The 21,856-nt window shown below is 34.6% G+C and overlaps 1 long non-coding RNA gene across 3 annotated transcripts; it reads left to right on the top strand.

Annotated features, from left to right (window-relative positions):
• Window positions 1-14,373: 14,373 nt before the first annotated feature.
• LOC111883123 (uncharacterized) lies at window positions 14,374-17,212 on the top strand. Of its 3 annotated transcripts, none has more exons than XR_006184649.2 (5): window positions 14,374-14,882; window positions 15,177-15,255; window positions 15,612-15,705; window positions 15,910-16,937; window positions 17,031-17,212. It is a non-coding gene; the product is annotated as an uncharacterized LOC111883123 (long non-coding RNA). The 3 variants fall into 3 exon arrangements; XR_006184648.2 differs by having other exon boundaries at window positions 15,910-16,087; window positions 16,187-17,212; XR_002847345.3 differs by having other exon boundaries at window positions 15,910-17,212.
• The last annotated feature ends 4,644 nt before the right edge of the window (window positions 17,213-21,856 follow it).

Here is a 21,856-nt window from a genome sequence, read left to right on the forward strand (position 1 = left end):
GGACTAGGTATCATTTAAGCCTTATATAAGAGTTTACTCTTCAAGATGTTCTTGGGTGGTAAACTCTCGAATCTTGCGGTTTTGCTATGTAATCTATGTTATTGAACACATTATAAGCCATATAACACAACTAGAGAGAGATACTCACGATTTGGGATGAAAACCCGAAGATCTGTGAGAGAGAAAATGGCTTTTCTCTTGTTGGAAATGTAACTAATGAAATAATTTGGTTAAGAATCATATATATAGTCCTGGGATTTTTGGCAGAAAATATTTTTATTCAATAAATGAATTTTAATATCATAAGGTTTTGAAATACTCGAGTTGCACAAACCCATGTACATCCACTCTCCTGATATCTTCTTAAATGTAAACCCTGAAATACTCAAACATATACAGAAAAGTCTGAAATTCACTGCAACTGATCTAACTTCTATTAACTTGATAATGTTCGTACATAATGGAAATTCCGGGTTGTCACACCTACTAACAAAGTATTTAAGGATTTGTTCATGTTATAATAAGAAGACAAGCGAATATAGTAAAAAACCCTAACCACTCTTTCTCTTCCTTTCTGTTGGTGTCGTCCTTCGCTCTCTTTTATTCCCTTTAGGTCGTTGAATTAAAGCAAGAGAGAAAAGATACAAGTTGATAAGTTAGACAGTCTAATAATTGTTGTTTCTAGCTCTCCATGGATATCCTTAGAGGTAACTTACTTATGGTTTCTATTCCTTAACACTAAATGTTAGAAATAGTGTCTACTGTCATTAACAGTTTTGGTACTATTAATAATAATAGTAGGGTCCCTTTCGGTTGGCCTCATGACCAAAATAACATAAGGAAAAATGAGATTAATAATGTGTTAATTTATTAAAGGATTAATAAATTAATTAGAAATTATTCAGATAAATTGATTAAAAGGATTTAATTAATTAAAGAGGTTTAATATTAATTAATCTTAAAGATTAATTGGAATATTCCGGTGTAAGTAATTCCCTTTTAAGTTTTTGTTGAAATTTAAGTTGGTAAAGAAGACCCATTATACGTTGGGCGTACATGCATGTACGCTTAGCATACACAGGCGCGCATGATCGAGCAACTGAGCCTCGTACACGGGGCGTACATGAACTGTGTCTTAAACCCTAATCTTCGGACTTGTCCCCAATCTAAACCCATTTATGTTCTTTGGACCCCCACCTTTATCAGCCTCCTTATCTTTAAACGTCCCTAAAAACCCTAAATAGCCATTAGAGGTGATTTTGCGCTTGAAGTAACAAAAAGGAGCCATTTTTGGTGTGTTTGCAATAAGAAGATCGTGTGGTTCAAGTCTTTGATGTTGTTGAACTTTTAGATCTAGCATCCACATCAACTTAGGGAGCTTCTGGAGGTATAAAGTTCATACCTCTTTTATCTATTGCTTAGATTTCTTCTTAATCTTTTTTTGGTCCTTTTTGGTCCCTTTGGTTGGTCTCGTAGAGTTAAGACCATTTAAGATGCCAATCTTGTAGATCTAGACGTTTAGGGACTCTTTCAGCTTAAAGGTAAAAACTTTATGGTGTGTGTGACCTCCATGCAAGTATTAAGTCATTTATTAAGCTCTTTTGAGATTTAGGACCTTATGGAGACTTGTATACACATAAAGTTTGTAACTTTACGTGATGAACCACTTCAAGGAGATCATATATGAGGCTTGGGACTAATGTCTTAAACAATTAAGATCTAGAATGCAAACTTGGCAAACTTGAGGAGTACGCTAGGCGTACAAGCTTGTATGCACAACGTATAGTCCCTTAAGCGGGCACGCTTAGAGTACAAGCTGAGTACGCCTCGCGTACTTAGCAGGGGGCTGCGGTGTTTGGGCCTTCGATGATGGGCTTCATTTTGGGACCCTAAGAGTATAGGGCTGCTTTGTGGACTCCCATAATGTTGTTTTGGGCCTTTTCCTGGTTAGGATAGGCGGGCCTAACTTTATTTTTGGGCCTTGTATGTCATGGATTGGGCCTTAGGCCCATTAAGTGGAAAAAATGCTTTTGGGCCTTATTTGAAGAGTGGGACTTAAGGATTATGGGCCCATAATTGAGTTTGTATCATAATTCTAATTTGGGATATATATATATATATACATATATATATATATATATATATATATATATATATATATATATATATATATATATATATATATATATATATATATATACAGTATGAGATTTTTGGATTGGTAGCCGAGCGGTTAGTATTTATCAACAGACCGAGGTGAGTCTCTTCCCGGTATTACGGGTCGAAGGCACCATGGCCGGCCCATTATCTGGTTATGTAGTATGCTAGTTGTTGTGTGTTACATGTCATGATCGGGTTGAAACACACCCCAGGATGGGGCCTAATATGGCATGACGAGTTGAAATATACCCCTGGGTGGGTCACACTGTGATATGTTCGGATTGAAACATACCTCAGGATGGGGGCCCATACTTGCTTTTGGGATGGAAAGAACCCCAAGGTTGGGCCCATTTTTATGATTGGTATGTGTTGTTCTGGGAAAACTCACTAAGCGTTGGCTTATAGTTTGTATTGTGATTTCAGGTAATTCCGGTTCTAAGGGGTAGGGCCCGACTTGATGACACAACATTCACTCTCCACTATTTTTTGAATTCGCTATTATTAGCACTCTGATGATTATATTTGATTATGTATTGGATTTTTGGTATCAAACTTATGATTGTAAAGCTTAATTAAAAATGAGAAATTTATCTGGAGTTTAGGCGGTTACAAGTTGGTATCAGAGCCTTGGTTTTAGGGATTCGATCACACCCTCGGGTGTCTCAGAAGTCAAACTGAGGAAATTATAATCTTTTAAAAATAAAAAGAATCAAGAATTTCTAAAAAAGGTTTTCTTCAGTAACAAGGAAGAGTGCAATGCGTGCGATCGGCCGACTCAAGTAAGTGTTCCCCAAAATTAAACCATGCTTATGAATTGCAATTAGTATGTTAATATGTGGATTGCATGCTAGAATAGGGCTAAGGATACCTTCAGGAATTATGTGATATGACTCTAATATTTAACAGTCCATATGATTCTATCTATGCATAACTTCCATGCATAGGGAAACCTGTGGTGTTAATTCAAGTTCTGGTTCTGTAAGGATTGAGAAATCCTAGAAGGTTTTAGAATATGCATATGCGTTGTGTTATATGGGTCATGTTTTGTATTTGGTTGGTTGAATTAGAGGTATTAGGCATGGCCATTGGGAAGCTACAGGTAGGTGTGGAAGGTAGTATTGGGCCCATACTACTGAAAGCACAGGACCTGTACCCGATATGGTGATGGCTATATGAGGTGGTTCTCGTTTGGGATCGAGTTTAGACTCCGATGCAGAGCCGATTGGTGAGAGGCTGCATGAGCTTATCGCAACCAATGTCACTCGTGACATCCTTAACGCTACCCCTGTGATTTTCGGTACTGTCAAGGAAGAGATCATGGAGATTATGGAGGAGCGGCTTAGGTCTTTTCGAGCCAAGATCGTTGTGGGTCAGATTGGGACTTGAACTCCCTCATTCCGAGAGTTCAAGTCATGCGGAGTGCCTTCGTTCTTCGGGGATAAGGACCCCATCGCTAGTCGTCGCTGGATCGTTTACATGGTGAATGCTCATCGCACTAGCTTTTTCCCCGAGGCATCAAAGGTGGGATTCGCATCCTGTATACTGACAGATCGGGCGTGAAACTGGTGGGAGGAGGTTACTCGTGAGGTTGGGACGGCAGGGTGTGACAGTGATAACACGGGAGTTGTACGGAGGTTTGATTGGGAGTTTGCATTGGCCATTGTGGTGCAGCAGCTGGTGAGGGAGTTCCAGAACCTTCACCAGACTATGAAGACCGTGGCGGAGATTACCGCCAAGTTTAAGGAGAGGGAATTACTGGTTCCGTAGTGCGCTATGGATGAGGAGATATGGAAGACAAGATATAATGCTATGATGAGGGATGATATCCGGGAGTTTGTGAGCTTTTCAGGGTGCAAGACCCTGAATGACATGATTGAGAAGGCCCGTGAGAGGGAAATCGAGTTAGAGCTCCGGATGAAGCGAAAACTAGAGCAGGTTCAGATGTCATTGGGTCAGGCTAAGAAGCCTAAGACCTCCGATGTTTACAGCAGAGGCCATCTGGTCCAGGGCCGATATGCCAAATGCAGCAAGCCGCACGAGGGAGCTTGTCAATCTGTAGGCTCTAAATGTTTCGGTTGTGGTCAGGCAGGCCACATGAGTAAGGACTGCCCCAAGTGGGCCTTGATTTGTTTTCATTGCAAACAAACAAGCCGTAAAAAGGCCGATTATCCAAGGTTGTCTGGTGGAGCAGTGGTAGCACCTGCGACCGCCACTTTGAGGATTACTGATGGCCGCCATTGCAAAGCGGAGGCTCCTCCAGTGAAGTGAAGAGCATTTCAGTTAACCATTGATGAGGCCTGAGCAGCGCCATATGTCGTTACTGGTATGTCACTTATCTCTATCTTTTATTGTTTACTTTTTATGCTTATGTTGTTATGATCTTTTTTAGGGACCTTTTTGGTCAATGGGTTTTCGACTCATGTTCTTTTTTATTCGGGTGCAACCTGATCCTTTATATCTCATGCGCTCAGCAAGAAAACTCGAGACGTTTCGGGGACTTTGGCTTCCCCTCTGTAGGTGGATATCACAGATGATCGTATTATGAGCATTGCGAGGGTATTCCGTCGATGTATTCTGAACATGTTCAGTGAGAGGTTTCCTATCGACTTGGTACCAATTCCCATGAGGGGATTGAAGGTGATCATCAGATCAACTGGCTGGGGCACAATAGGGTCGTGATTGATTGTGAGTGGTATTTGGTGAGAATTCGAACCCCAATTGGTGGAGAACTAGAAATCACTGGTGAGAGAGCTTTGCATAGGCCAACTCTCTGTTCAGCTGCAAGGGCTAGGAGGCTTCTTCAGCAGGGTTGTTCGGGGTTTTTGGCTTATATCTCAGATTCGCGAGTTGAGGCCTCAACGGAGTTGAGCAATACACCCATCGTGCGGGACTTTCTCGGCGTCTTTCTCAAGGAGTTGCTGGTGTGAGTTCCGAATTGATTTGGTGCCTGGTTCGGCTCCAATAGCCAAAGTGCCATATTGCTTGGCACCGCCTGAGATGCAGGAGTTGTCTACGCAGCTATAGGAGCTGCTAGAAAAGGGTTTTATTCGCCCAAGCAGTTCCCCACAGAGGAGCAATGATCATGTTCATAAAAAGAAGGATGTGTCACACAGGATGTGTATTGATTATCGGGAATTAAACAAGCTGACAATGAAGAATCGTTACCCACTTCCGAGGATCGATGATTTATTTGACTAGCTTTGGGGTGCATCTTGGTTCTCCAAGATTGATCTCCGGTCAGGGTACCATTAGATGTGGATCAGGGATGAGGATGTACAAAATACGACCTTCATAACTCGTTATGGTCATTACGAGTTCGTGATGATGCATTTCGGGTTCATCAATGCAACTGCAACATTCATGGATCTTATGATCTGGGTTTGCAGGCCGATGCTATATTGGTATGTGATTGTTTTCATTGATGATATTATGGTCTACTCTAAGACAAAGGAGCAACACGAGCAACATTTGCGAGAGGTGTTGGAGACTTTGAGGATGGAGAGGCTTTATGCTAAATTCTCTAAATGTGATTTTTGGTTGCATGAGGTGTAGTTTTTGGGGAACATTATCAACTGGAGCAGTATCTTGGTGGACCCTGCCAAGATTATGGCTATGATGCATTGGGAAGTTCCGAAAAACACATCCGAGATTCAAAATTTATTTGGCCTTGCGGGGTATTATCAGATATTTATTTAGGACTTCTCCAAGATTGCAGTGCCTTTGACCCGCCCGACCAAGAAGAATGTGACCTTTCAGTGGGGTTCGGATTAGCAGTTGGCTTTTGAGACTCTAAGGCAGAGATTGTGCGAGGCCCCAATTCTTGCGTTGCCTGAGAGATTAGATTATTTTATGGTTTATTGCAATGAATCTATTTTAGGTTTAGGAGCTGTCCTTATGCAGAGGGGGCATGTGATCGCTTACACCTCGAGGCAGATGAAGCCTCATGAGGCGAATTACCCCACTCATGATTTGGATTTAGGAGTGGTGCTGTTTTCTTTCAAAATATAGAGGCACCATTTATACGGGGTCCAATGCATAATCTACACTGGTTATAAGAGTTTGAAGTATTTGATGGACCAAACGAACTTGAATATGCTATGGCGGAGGTGGTTAGATGTGGTAAACGATTACAACTACGAGATTTTGTATCTCCCGGGAAGGCCAATGTGGTGGCCGATGCCTTGAGCCGTAAGGCGTTGTGCTCACCGCTCTGGGATATTTGTTTGAGGATGACTGTTATTTCACCCTTGTTGGACTTGATCAAGGAGGCTCAGGTAAAAGGATTGTAAAAGGAAAACTGGAAGACCGAGCGGATTAGAGGGAAATTTTCCTTGTTTATTAGAGACAGTCGGGGATTATTCACACAGTGTGGTAGGGTTTAGGTTTGGGCCTCTGGTGGGGTGAGGCAGAAGATTTTTGAGGAGGCTCATAAGTCCAGTTTTTCTATTCATCCGGGGGCCACGAAGATGTACCGAGATTTGAGGTTGTGCGATTGGTGGCCATGTATGAAAAAGGGAGGTTTCTTGGTTTGTTCGGCGGTGGTTGATTTGTAAGAAGGTTAAAGTCAAACATCAGAGACGTCACAAAAAGGTGCAGCTGTTGCCCATCCCCATGTGGAAATGGGAGGAGATTACTATGGATTTTATCACCATGTTACCCAGAACGGTGCGAGGTGTTGATTCTATATGGGTTATTGTGGATAAATTGACAAAGGTTGCACATTTTATTTTGATTGCTGAGAGCATATCCCCGAAAAAGTTAGCAGATATTTATGTTCGGGTCGTGGTAGTCAAGCACAAGGGTGCCGGTATCAGTGGTCTCGGACCACGATGTTCGTTTCACCTCCAGATTTTGGAGGAAGTTCCATGAGGTGTTGGGCACTCAATTGCACTTTAGACAACTTAACACCCCATACCGATGGGCAGAGCAAACAGACGATCCAGATGCTCGAGGATATGCTTTGGTCCTACATGCTAGACTACGAAAGGAGTTTAGAGACTTACCTCCCACTACCAGAGTTCATCCACAACAACAGTTATCATGCTAGTATCGATCGACCTCCATTCGAGATGATGTATGGAAGGAGACGTAGGAATCCGATTTGTTGGGGGAGGTTGGTCACGGAGTCACGGGAAGCATCAAGGTGGCACTTGAGACCACTGAGTTGATTCAGCATGGGTTGGTAGTGTTGCATATCGGCTGGATCTTCTGGATGAGCTTAGTCATATCCATGACACTTTCCATGTATCTCAGTTACGGAAATATGTCGTCGATGAGTGTGCGGTGATCTCATTAGATGACATTCATGTGTATAAGTGCCTGGACTATGTAGAGAAGCCCATTACGATTCTTGATAGGAAGACAAAAATTGTAATAAGGTGGTAAATTTGGTAAAGGTGCAGTGGCAGTACCGAAGAGGTTCCGAGTGGACCTGGGAGCCGGAGGACAAGATGAGAGAACACTACCGAGATTTATTTGCATTAGAGGACTTCGGGGAAAAAGTCTAATTCAAGTGGGGGGAGTTGTAACATCCATATTCAAGTAATTCCATTTTATGTTTTTGTTGAAATTTAAGTTGGCAAAGAAGATCCCTCGTATGCTGGGTGTACGTGTATGTACGCTTAGCGTACTGAGGTGCGCATGATCAGGTAACTGAGCCTCGTACGTGGGGCGTACGAGGAGGTACACGGGGAGTAAGTGACTGGTGTCTTAAACCCTATTCTTCGGACTTTCCCCTTTTTTAAACCTATTTATGGACTTTGAACCCTCACCTTTATCAGCCTCCTTACTTTTAAACGTCCCTAAAAACCCTAAATAGCCATTAGGGGTGATTTTGATCTTGAAGTACCAAAAATGAGACATTTTTGGTATGGTTGCAAGAAGAAGATCTTGTGGTGCAAGTGTTGGACGTGGTTGAACTTCTAGATCCAACATCCACATCAACTTGGGTGTCAAGTTTCCAAAGGAGTTAACCATTGACATGGTCTTGAACTTACTTTCTAGTTTTTATCATCATCCCTTCATGAACTATAATATGAAAAAATTTTACAACACCTCATGGAGCTTCATGGGATGTAAAAAGTAGCTAAAGCAAGCATAATTAAGAACAAAAGATCGAATGCTACTGCTTCTATCTTGGCCATTAGGCATGGTAGTGAAAACAAGAAGAAAAAAGTTTCTAATGGTAAAGGTAAGACTAAGGTTGGACCTCCCAATCAAGGCCTCAAGAGAAAAGCCAATTCTAAGACGACACTTAATACTGACCTAGAGTAGGACATTTGTTTCTATTGCCAAGAGAAAGATCACTATAGACATAGCTACCCAAAATACCTTGAGGACGTAAATAAAACAAAGCTAAGGGAGTTATCACACTAGGTATTTTTATGATTGAACTTCATAGTATGTTAACTTCTAATTATTGGGCTCTTGATACAAGATGTGGTTCTCAATTTTCTTGTATTTTCATGGACTAAAGAAAAGTAGAAGAATGAAGCATGGAGAGTTGAACCTGATCATGGTTAATCGAGAGACCACACACGTTATGAAGATTGGGGAATACAAGCTCGCATTGAATAATGAAGTTTCCATTAGTTTAGTTAATTATTGCTACTCGCCATATATGGCAAGAAACATTATTTCATTTCATGCATTGTTCATGGATGGTTTCCACTATGGTTTTGATAATAATAATGATGACATTTTAGTTTATAAAAATGGTTATTTTATTTTTAAAGATAGTTTACAAAGGTGGTTATGAAATTGTTGTTTGTGTTGGCAACACTAATAATATAATGTTGAATGTTGGCTCTTCCAATTCCAATATGTTGAAGAAATCATGTTTATGGCATTTTCAACTTGGGCATCTAAACAAGAAGCACATTGCCAAGCTCTGAAAGGATGGGAGCTTCGAATCGTTTCCCTTGGAGTCAAGTGATGTGTGCGAGTCTTGCTTACTTGAAAAGATGACAAATGCATCTTTCACAGGATTTTGTGAACAAGGCAAGGATCTACTGGAACTTATCCACACTGATATATGTGTACCGTTCAGATACACACTAATGATTTTAGTAGATATTGCTATATCTAATTAATGAAGCATAATTCAAAAACTTTTGAAGTGTTCATAGAGTTCCAAAAGAAAGTTGAAAACCAACCGGGCAAAAAGATCAACATCCTTCGATCCCATAGGGGTGGAGAATACTTTTGTCTTGAATTTATTGATCATCTAAAGGATTGTGTTTTATCCTCCTAGAACACCACAACTGAATGGTGTTTCTATGAGAAGAAATTGAACGCCACTCGACATGGTTCGATCTATGATGACTCGAGCTACACTTCCAATAACTTTATGGATTTACACTCTTGAGACAGCGGCTAATATCTTAAACCTCCTACAACTAAGAACGCCTCTACGACACCTTCCAAATTGTATAATAGGAAACCTCCCAGTCTTACATACTTGAGAATCTGGGTTTGTGAAGTTTATGTACATCTTCTGGTGAGCGATAAACTAGAACCAAAATCGGAAAAGTGTTAATTTTTTTTGGGTATCCTCAAAAGTCTTTTGGATATCTTTTATATAATGCTTCTGAGAAAATATTGTTTAGTGCTCAAAGGGGATTCTTCCTCGAGAGGGAACTCATGTCCAAGGAAGCTAGTGGGAGCACAGTTGATCTTGAAGAAATTCAAGAGTTAAATGAACAAGGACCAAAAGTTGAAACTAGCACTCAACCAGAGGTTGATCAGCTGGTTAAACAGAACAATATAATTCTCCACTTTGTAGATTTGATAGTGTTTGATTCCTTCCTGATTTTTATGGTTTCCATATTGAAACTGAAGGAGAAATATTGATCAATGATTGCATACAGGTAGGTATGGATGAATCGTCTAGCTACAAGGAAGCAATGGCATGCACCGAAGCTGCTAAATGGAAGGAGAGCATGGAAAGTGAAACTCAATCCATGTATGATAACCAAGTCCTACATTTTGTTGATCCTACACCTAGCATCAAAAGTTTTGAATGCAAGTGGATCTTTAAGAACAAGACTAATGTGGTTGGGAATGTGCACACTTATAAAAGTAGGCTAGTTGCAAATGGTTATACTGAAACTCAAGAAATTAATTATGAGGAAACATTCTTGACAATAGCTAAGATTAAATCTATTAGATTATTATTTGCCATAACTACTGTCTATGATTATGAAATATGGCAAATGGATGTGAATACTACTTTCCTTAATGGGAAATTGGTAGAAGATGTCTACATGGCAAAACTTGAGGGTTTTATTGATCCAAAATAACCTAATAGAGTGTGCAAGCTTGAGAGGTCCATTTATGGACTCAAACAAACATTACATAGATAGAAACCTTTGATTTCATGAAAAGGTCAAAGAGTTTAGATTTTCTAGAAGTGAGGATAAGTCCTTCATATATGTCAAAGCCAATGGGAGTAATGTGGTCTTCATATTGTTATACGTTAGTGGCATACTCTTTATAGGGAACAATTTTCCAAACTTGCAGTGTCAAAACTTGGTTTCGAAAATGTTTCACTTTAAAGGATCTAGGAGAAGAAACTGGCATATTAGGCATTAGGATCTATATAGATAGATCTAAATGTTTCATATACTAAGCCAAAGTACATACTTAGATAAGGTTCAAAATACAAGATTCTAAGAAAGGGTATATATGTGTGCGATATGGCAAAAGATTAACTAGAGATTAATCACCCAGAACATAACAAGAACTAGAAAGAAAGAGTTGAGTCTCATATGCTTCTGCTATAGGATCGATCACATATGACATGACATGTAACAGACCTGATATTTTATATGATCTTAGTATGGTGAGTCGATATCAAGAGAATCCTGGTGATAGTCATAGGACAGGCACAAAAAATATATTTAAGTATCTGAAAAGAACTAAGGATATATTTTTGGTATATGGTGGAAAAGTTCCAAAATCAATATGAGTGTTTTTGCTTAATGAAGGAGTTGCTACGTGGAAAAGTTCCAAAAAAAAGATAGTAGCATATTCAACATGTGAGTCTATACCAACATGCAAAGCTGCAAAGGAGGCTACATGATTAAAAAACTTCATTGATGATCTTGGTGTAGCACCAAGTATCAAAAAGCCACTGTAGATCTTTTCTGATAACCAGGGTGAAGTCGCTTTGACTAAAGAACCCAAGGACCATGGTAATTTGAGACAGATTTAGAGAAAGTATCATGATGTTCGACATTGTGTAGAAGACAGTGACATCATCATGTATCAGGTATCATCTGAGGAGAATCCTACTGATCCATTCATAAATCCATTATCAATAGAAAAAAATGATGGTCATGGTAGACCATTGGCATGAGACAAGATAGTTATTTGATGTAATAGTTTAGTTATTAGTTTGAGTTATTATGAAACATTTTTTCCAGTATGAATTGTATCAATTTTGATGGTTATTTAGAAGAGTCTTTATAGAGAGCATTATTTGACTATCAAAATTTTGTTATGTCACACCCCGACCGACGGATGGAACACATGGGTTGCGACGCCAAGATTCGATTGCACTTAACAACACATATTAAATACGACAATGGGTTATATAACATTACATTCTTCCATGGAGAAAGTTCAAAGAATTACATTGTTTAACAAATCCCGAAATGCAATAATTACTAATACAAGTTCAACAAAGCGTAAGGTAAAATAGAACAAAAAGGCCTATCATTTTGGTCAACCATTTCAAGTAAGGAAATAATCATTCCATGATACACAGGGTGTGTCCTCCAACTCTTAAGTTCCTAAAGATACATACGTTTCAAAATACGTCAACAATAATGTCACACCCTGCTAAAGCAGAAACACAGGACGCGACAATACAATGGGTCTCATAGCAGAAGTTAAAAGACAACACCAACCATAGTATTAAAAGCATTATAATTTATAATAAGTTTGAACAATGTTTAATTAAGTTATAATACACACAAAAAATGAAACACATGTGAATGCGTCTACAATTGACGTGTCTCTAGGTGCCTCTTACTAGATGATTCCTGAAAAAGCATGTAAAATGAGCGATAAACTACCGAAATAGTTGGTGAGTTCATAGGTTTATAACATAACATAGTTTTAAATCATCAAATCAGAATATTGATAAAAGTTTCCAAAAATGGAAGTTCATTGCTAAAAAGAGTATTAAAGTTTCCAGTAATAGAAGTTTGTTGCTATAATGAGTAAACAAGTTAATTGTTATCAAGAGAAATAAAGTTCGTTATCAACAAGAGAAACAAATTTTGTATGTGCGTAGTGATCAAATCATGAGATCACAACCCAATCCTAAGATCGAATGCCCTCTTGAATGCTATGTCTATTGCTAACATAGGGAGAAATATGGTAAAATGCACTCAAGCTAATCGTGCGAGTGAGGTGTTGTCTACCTCCTAGTAGCGCTATCCATAATGACCATTGGCTCAAATGAGTTAATTAGTTGTGTGAACTGATTCCTGGGGCTTAAATGCAATAGGGCCTCAAGAATTAAAAATAACATACATATACATAGTAAAATATAGCAACCAAGTTTGATACAAGTCAAATTAAATACAATAAACAATAAACAGTTTTTTGGACATGCTTTTCCACCCGAAAACATAAAAACTGAAAATAGGGGGATGCTTGAATACTCACAATGCTTTTTGATGATGCTAACGATGCCTTGAACTACATTCCACACGACATACAAGCGATTTTCTACAATAATGTTACACACTAGCAAGTCTTTAGTCGAAAATCTAACACTAGTATACTTAACTCCTACAATAGAATTATGTCAATAATGTGTCAAACAGAAGGTTTTGTATAAGTTGCACATTATTTTCTGAAAATTCAAATTTTCATATACCAATTGACTTATTAACATTTACGAGTGACAAACAAATCCCATTTTGTGTTATTATTTGAAATGTATTTTAGCATTTTTGGAAGGGTTTCACAAGTCAAAAATCAAAAAATAAATCAAATCAGTTTTAAAAATTTCCAAACTTTAGATTTCAGTTCTAACTATAATTTAGAACCTTCTTGTAATTTTTAATATGTTTAACTATTTTCCCACCATTTAATTCCTTTAAAACATCATAAAATCATGGAAAAATAGTACATTATAATGAAAAATTCTTACACTTTTTTGTAGCTGTTTCACATCATCCCTAAATTGGGAAAATTATTAAATGTTACTTTTGATTATAAAACCTGGCTTTTGTAATTTAATTGTGTTTTACATCAAGACATTCTAATTAATTATAAAATAGTAATTAAAAATCATAAAACTTTTTATTTGTGTTCCAATTGCAGTGGAAGATTTCCAGAAAATGTTTCATGAATTTTAGATATGTATTGCCATTTTTCATATATTTAATTCTTTGAATCGATACAAATTCACGAAATATAGCAATCAGTTAAGAAAATTCCCAAAACTTTGTAAACTACTGTTATGCAACATATATAATTTGGAAAAAATATAAAAACTGACTTTGAAATAGTGTAACATGATTTTCTGTTTTTTGTGTATTTATTCTATCAAAATAAAGATAAATAGAAAACAGTTTCAAAAATTCCCCAACTTTTTGTACTAGTGTTATTAAACATCAAAAAGCTGGAAAAAATATAAAAGTTGGATTTCAAATGGTTAAGCTATTTTTCATAGTTTTATTAACATAAATAAGCATTAACTCGTGAATAGTTATTAAACAATTAAGGAAAATTACAAAACTTTTTATAAACTTCATATATAGTGTACATAAGCTGGAAAAAATATCATATGTGATTTTTATATAATAGAGTCTGAGTTCTGGATTTATGTTTATCTAAAATTAGGAAATAGAAAACAAAATAGCATACAGTAGAGAAAAACAATCCAACTTTTTGTATAGTATCCTAATGTAATATACGATGTTATGGTAAGCGTTCATGAATTTTGGATGAGTAGAACTATTTTTCCCGATTTTAGTCCACTATAAACCCAAAAATCATGGAAAAGTATAAATACAATATGAAAAATCCCCAAAATATTTTTCTGATTATTTCACATGGTATAAGAGCTGCTAAAAAATCATAGGTGGGCTTTTCACATTATGTATCGAGGTTTAATGATTTATTATATAATATACTAATTTACAACTCCTTGGTGAACAGTTCTTACATCCAATTGGTGGGTTTTTCTTTTTTGTTTTCTTTTTTATTCTCTTCTGTGTCTGAATTATTGTTTTTTTAATAGTGACATACACTGCTTCAACGCATGTTGCTCATCTATCTTCCTCATCTTCTCACCGTCTCTCACATCCGATTACTTTCACTGCTTCAAATCCAATATTTTGGACACAACCGATCCATCCTATTTCTCTTATTCCATCCTTCATCACATCAAGAAACTTCCAAAAACCCACCATCTCTCTCTAACAGCATCGTCAATCGATTAGGTTTGGTACTAAAACCACCGCTCACACCTTCCACTTATCTATTTCTTTATGTGTTCATATCTATCTACCGATGGTGATCGTGCTGACCACCGAATAGGGAAGTAGTGGTCAGTGGCGGTGGGGATAGACGGTTGCTCAATATTTCATTCCTCTATATACCGCTATTTGCTCATCCTCTATTGAAACCTTTTTTTTCAAAAAGGAAGGAATACGAGGAACAATCTAAATAACCATCTGCTTCCAAGCTTCGATTTGGAGGTAATTTGTTGCTTTTACATTTAATAGATCCTTTTTTCTCAGTTTGGGGATTTTTTGTTTTACTTTTTGTTGCTTTGACAGTTTCAATTTCTTCTTTGTTTTCAACAAGTTTGAAATTTTAAATTGGGTTTTGTATCTACCCAAAGATATACGTGTTTTTACACACATTTCAAATTAATGGTGAAGGAAACCTCATACTTACTAACAGCCTATTTTCAAGGAGAATAAAGATCATGATGTTGAGCTTTGTGTTATGTATAATCGCTATTTCTTCTGGATTTTTCCTTCTTTCAGATGGAAGCTCTTACAATGGCCCTTCACCAACCTAAAACTGTCATCGGTGATTCAAGTGTTTGCTGATCGAATATAAATTGTAAGATTCTTATAATTTTTAGTTCATTTTTTTATCTCTTTTGATATTACTTAGCAACCTGATTGTATGATTCTTCAAGAAAAACCCCAAAACTACATAACATAAGTCATAAGGTAATACTTTATCATGATCCAATACATGATACATATATAGAACTATAAAAATTATTATGATATTATATTACATCAGTCAATTTTTGGTTATAAGCCTATGATTTAATAGGAAGTAATAACAAAGTGTTTTAGGGTTTCACCAAGAAGAATTTTTTATTAATTTCCAAGATGCTTGTGGTTCTTATTTAATATTTAAGGGGTTCAGTTGTCAATATATATGTCTCCTGTTTCTTTTTACTACAGGTGCTAATGAAGAAGGTTGTGACACTGTATGGAATGAAGTGTTTACTATCTTCCTTTATGGAAGATGGATTAATAGCTCAACTTGGTAATGTTGGTAAGCCAAATTTGCTCACTATATCATTATTATAAAATAGCTTATGTAGCATGATTATGATGAATTTTACGTTCTTTTGTGTGTTTGAATTGAAATTTTATTAGGAGGGTATAGTTGTGTTTGTTTTTCTTGTGGAAAATCATAATCTTGAATACTTAAAATTGATTTTCTAATCGTTTGTTTTTCTTGAATCTTTATGTGTAGGGAGGGTAAAACCAGAAAGTGTAATGTATAGTTTCGGTACCCTTTTTCTTGGAATTCTAAGTGGGAAACACACATGTCATCCTTCCACCACAAGGCAAGATGAACCACATTGATGACCTGATCAACTTTGTTCAGGTGTTATGGTTCAATCCATTACAGGTTCTACTCGGGGAGAGAGGTTTGTTATCTTTATTGTTTTGTAAGTATCTTGATTTTGTTCTATTTTCGGTGTTGGATTACTTATTACTTGATTATACTTCTAACTTTCTCTAAAAAGACTCATACATGGCGAAAAAAAAAGCTAATGATTTGCTTCGAGGATCATTTGTGTCGATCTCAATGCCAACAAATTTGAGCTTGGTAAGATTTTACTGCCTAAAAATATGAATAAAAACAGTTAGATAAATGGTGAATCTCATATGTTTGTGTGGTTTCAACAACAACGAAATTTGTTCTGGTGCCGAACTCGGCAACTAAAAGATGTTGACTGTATGCACAATCATGGAAATAGTGGTTTAAGCTTTAGGGATTAAAAAATTTTGTTTGCATATCATGGAAATTAGGGAGGCTGTGGAAGAGCTAATTTAAACTTGTATAGAGTTGATTTAGGCCACCTTACAGAGCTGGTAATTCTCTAATTTTTCCACACATTTGGGAATGAGAATATGGATTTATTAATCCACAAGACCACGAGGGTAATATTTTCATATCTACAATCTGTTTATGCCATTTACTCCTTAAATTATGTTGTTTACATTGTTTTAGAGTATTCTAATCAGAAGAAATCAAAGATGATAATGATAATCATAAGATCAACTGCCCATTGTTGCTTCTTTGTTTCTTTGTCTTTCAGTTTGATTTGAGGATGCAATATGCACATAAGTTTTGATGTTTTTTTTATTTCTTTATAATGCTATATGGGATTTTGGTCTCTTGGGCTTTAGTGAGTATCTGGATATTTAATCTTGAAGATGGTCTCTTACAGGATACAAATTTTGCAAAATGTTTGCGGTGTACACAAGAAAATGGTTCATTTTTTTCATTACTATGTTTTTATATCCAAGTTTTTATTTCTTTCATATCTAGGCTTTTATTGATGAGTAATTTCTTTTCCATTTAAGGATTTAAAGATTAGTTCCCAACAAAAGCAAAAACAGTCGGTGGATTATGGAAGAGACGGATTAGAGGGTATAAATCCCAATTGTTCCAATAAAAATACTAACTTATTTAATTATTAACTATAATTAATATGTATGATTACCATTATATCCTTATAGTAATAGTTAATAAGCTTTTTGTTAAATTTTGATTGGTGATTTGAAACTAATTATTTGTTGTGTATTATACTTAGGAGTAGAAATGATGAATGCAGAAATTAACATTGTCAACAAATATAGGCTAATTGCCCAACTAAAATAGAGCAAAAGTTATTTGTTTTTGTATTGAAATTTAAACTTCATTTGTTTTGTATCTGTACCTTTGATGTTTACAATAACGACACTCAATTTGTTAGTATAGGATTCCATTAGAGCTCTAATATTTAGTCAAATCTTTTATAAAAATCTCATTTTTTTTTATAAAATAAACACCTTAATATAGTTTTTATTCATAAAACCTTGATTTTTGACTTATGAATTAAGTGTAAATGTAAATGTGTTAAATTTTATTTTCCTTGAATACATTTTCATAATTTTAATTCTTATAAGATAATATTATAAGGCTCATAATTATATTTATAGAATTTTTTTAAGGTTAAAGTTTATAAATATGAGTTCTTATGGTTTTTAGGGTTTTGGGGTCTAATAAATCTTTGGATATCAAAATAAATTGAATTTTTTGAGACTTCAAGTCATTTATGGTATTATAACTCTTTTATAGTTATGAAAATATTGGAGATTTGTTTTTGTCGGCCTATTGTCATTTTATGTAGTGTGGAGATTCAAGTGAAATGAAATAATCAAGTATACTAGTCATAGTTTTCAAATTAGAATTAAGTTCCTACGAGCTTCTGACCTAATTTCTACTATCACGTCAAATGTATGATCTGTCTACATAATTCATGCAAAGATGTTCGAGTCAAAGAATGACCCGAATATGTTGTAGAATTCACGTATTCATGTGAAATCTAAGTACACTATCCATCGATTCTACTTGTTTCCAAGTTTCTAGTAGGTTATACCTTAGCTTCTAGTTACAAAGTCTAGTATGTGTCGTGCCTATACGTGCAAATAAATTTATTCAAATCTAGAACTGTCTCAAATTTTAACGATTGTCACAAATAATGTTGGTGAGTTTTATAGGTTTTGACTCCACATATTGTTATAATGAAAAGTGTGTTTAAACTACATGATTATAAAATATAAAATGCTACTTGTGTACACATGTAATCCCATACAAGAAAAAAAGTTTTCTTTATTAATTATAACTTACTTAACATGAGCTATAATTAAATAAGGGTGTTGTGTTGAATCTTTATAAAATATTAATTATATAATTAAATATTCAACACTTAACCATTTGAGCAAAATGTTCTCACTCTATATGTGCACATTCTATAATGAATTTTCGGGTTCTATAATGAGTCTATAATTGAACTACGGATGAGAAAACCTCTGAAGAGAACAGTGAATAGATGTGTCAAGATCATCTCCAACGCTTCATCAACGACGTGAAATAAGAAGAGAATGAACAATTACACCCATTTTTACTAGTTAGACAGAGGTTGTAGTTAGCAACCACAGGTGGGGTTGTCAATCCGTATAAACATATACCAATAGGTTCCACATTCTTTATGGATTAATCGTTACAACATATCGGGCTGTTACTAAGTTTTGTGTTCTTAGCTGATAAAGTATAAATCATATAGTAAGTCTCATAATTTAACAAATCTAGAATTGTGTACATGTATTTAAGTCCCAAACTTTAATAAAAAATTTAATTGACTAACAATGTCAAGTCGTTCAAGAAAATAAATCAAACTTTAAAACATATGTTGTATTATTTCCTATTCTTAGAGTTTACATTTTAAAATAAGAATTTCTGAAGAAAAAAAATTGGACAATGTAAGTGTTGTGTTTTAAATAAATCCAGATTTCAACCAATATGAAATCAATCAATAACAACAGAATTTGAAACACAAGTATAACTATAATTTAAGTATATGTATGCATATTAATAATAATATGATTATATATATATTTTTATAAATCATAATACATATTATGTATGGTTTTTCGATTTCTTAAAACAGAATAAACTCTCTCTCTCTCTCTCTCTCTCTCTATATATATATATATATATATATATATATATATATATATATATATATATATATATATATATATATATATTACGCTAAAAGTACTATAGAATTTGAAACACAAGTATTAATATAAAGTAGTTATTAAACCGAAATGATAATAAAATCACTTTTTCAATATTTTGTTCCTAACGAATTTAAGTTCATCTTTTCTTACAAATTTTGTTGTTTTTGATTTATTTATATGTATACCAAATTATTTTGACAACAAAAAATATGTATATATAAATAAATAGTGTTTTTAGCCTAATATATATATATATATATATATATATATATATATATATATATATATATATATATATATATATATATATATATATATATATATATATATATATATATATATATATATATAGATGGATTTTAGTTCCATTTTAAGAAATAGAAAAACCATACATATGTATTATGATTTAGAAAAAATATATATAATCATATTATAATTAATATTCATACATATACTTAAATTATAGTTATATGTATAAAGCCTTGTTGTATATCTATTTTTGCTTATCATATTACTATGTACTGTATAATACATATTTTAACAAATATATATATATATATATATATATATATATATATATATATATATATATATATATATATATATATATATATATATATATATATATATATATATATACATCAATATTTTAAGTGTCTTAACTACCTTTTATAGTTTCATTTTTATATATAAAAATTTTGAGGACATCTTTTTATATATAACACGTTTATGAACTTTATTTGTCATCATTTTATATGAAATACATTTATAAATTTTATTTGACATCTTTTTATATAAAATCCAAATAAGAACATTATTTGTCATCTTTTTATGTAAAACACGTTTATAAACTTTATTTGACATCTTTTTATACATATAAAACATAGTTTTTTTTTTGTGTATATATATATATATATATATATATATATATATATATATATATATATATATATATATATATATATATATATATATATATGTTTAACCTTGTATTTGTCTTACATCTTATAAACTAGCATTTTATGAGGTATTTTTTACATAAAATGTCAAGAATATAATTTCTAGCATTTTGAACATAACACAAATGTGTATATATATATATATATATATATATATATATATATATATATATATATATATATATATATATATATATATATATATATATATGAAGAGTTTTGAGCATTCTAATACTCCTAAGGTGTACATGCAACCCTAGATACCCTGGCTCTATGTTTTCTCTATTATACATGCAAACTTTCAATTTTCCAAGGCATCACCTTAACTAGCATACTATGGACTACATACACTACAAAATCTAGTTAGATGACTTACCTTTGTTGTAGCTTTGAAACCTTAAGCCTTTAAGAGCCTAGCACCCCAAGTGTGATGCCTCAAATGCTTCACACAACACCACTAACAATGGAGGAACTTGATAGGAGGTTACTTGCACTCACAAAATCGGCTAGCACTTTTGTGTATCTCTTAGGTCCCGATTTTGGTAGCCATGAGGTTCCTTATATAGTGTGACACAACTAGGGTTACACCATGCAAACCCTAACGTGCATGACTTTCCAAATTCATCATGTCCCATGGGTTTTAACCTCCATGGAGTATCCATGGGTCACCACATGGGTTTAGCCCAACATAAAGAACTATGGATTATAAGCCCACTTTGTAAAAATGAATGATTTACACAATCAATCCCCATGTATTTAATTAGTCTCTTTTGATCATAAAATTAATTCCATATTAATTCTTGATCAATACTAATTAAATAATATGATTTCATATTAACATATTAGAACTTATAATATATTAATAAATCACAAATATCCTCTTCTCAAAAGTACATCCTTACAAATTGTTCCGGTGCCATGCAATCCAAATGGACCATACTACTCTCGGGTCAAGTACATACCAATTATATTTATGGGCTTAGACACTAAATGCAATAGTCTCCCACTTGGATAAGTCTAATAACTATAACTGTAAGTACGACTTAAAACACCGACTAGAAATCATAGCTCTTAAAGCCTCTGTCGAACTGTAATGCTCCATTTTAGATAAGTGATCATATAATCCTCTATTCTCACGATATCAGCCAGACAAATACATAGAACAATGTCGTACTTATTGTCCAACAATTTGTTTCTCGATCTCCGATTTGTTTGACATAGAACTTAATCGAACACATCAATTTAGTTCTGAACGGGCTCGGTACATAGGTCAAACACAAAATCATCAAGAGGCACAAGATATCGCTTTTAATCCTCCAAGGACTACAAGGAACACATAAATTTCGAATCATATGCTTGTACTAAATACTCATCAAAATGTATACAACAACACATTTTATAGCATCAAGTTACTAAAGCGGTTTCGTACTATCAATGCACAACCAAATCATAGTCAACAACTCATATCTTGGTTTGAAGACTTATATGATATTATCGTCTCACGGTCACTCGAGATAAATTCCATGAAGTGATACAAGTGAGCATGGGTTTAATCCAATACTCAGACCTTATGAGCACTCATGAATGTTGCAGCAAACTTTGCTATGTCTAATACAATTCAGACAAATCTACAAGCCAAATTCATGACAGTCTTGCTTCAAT

Source organism: Lactuca sativa, chromosome 6, assembly GCF_002870075.4.
Source record: "Lactuca sativa cultivar Salinas chromosome 6, Lsat_Salinas_v11, whole genome shotgun sequence".
Lineage (NCBI taxonomy): Eukaryota > Viridiplantae > Streptophyta > Magnoliopsida > Asterales > Asteraceae > Lactuca > Lactuca sativa.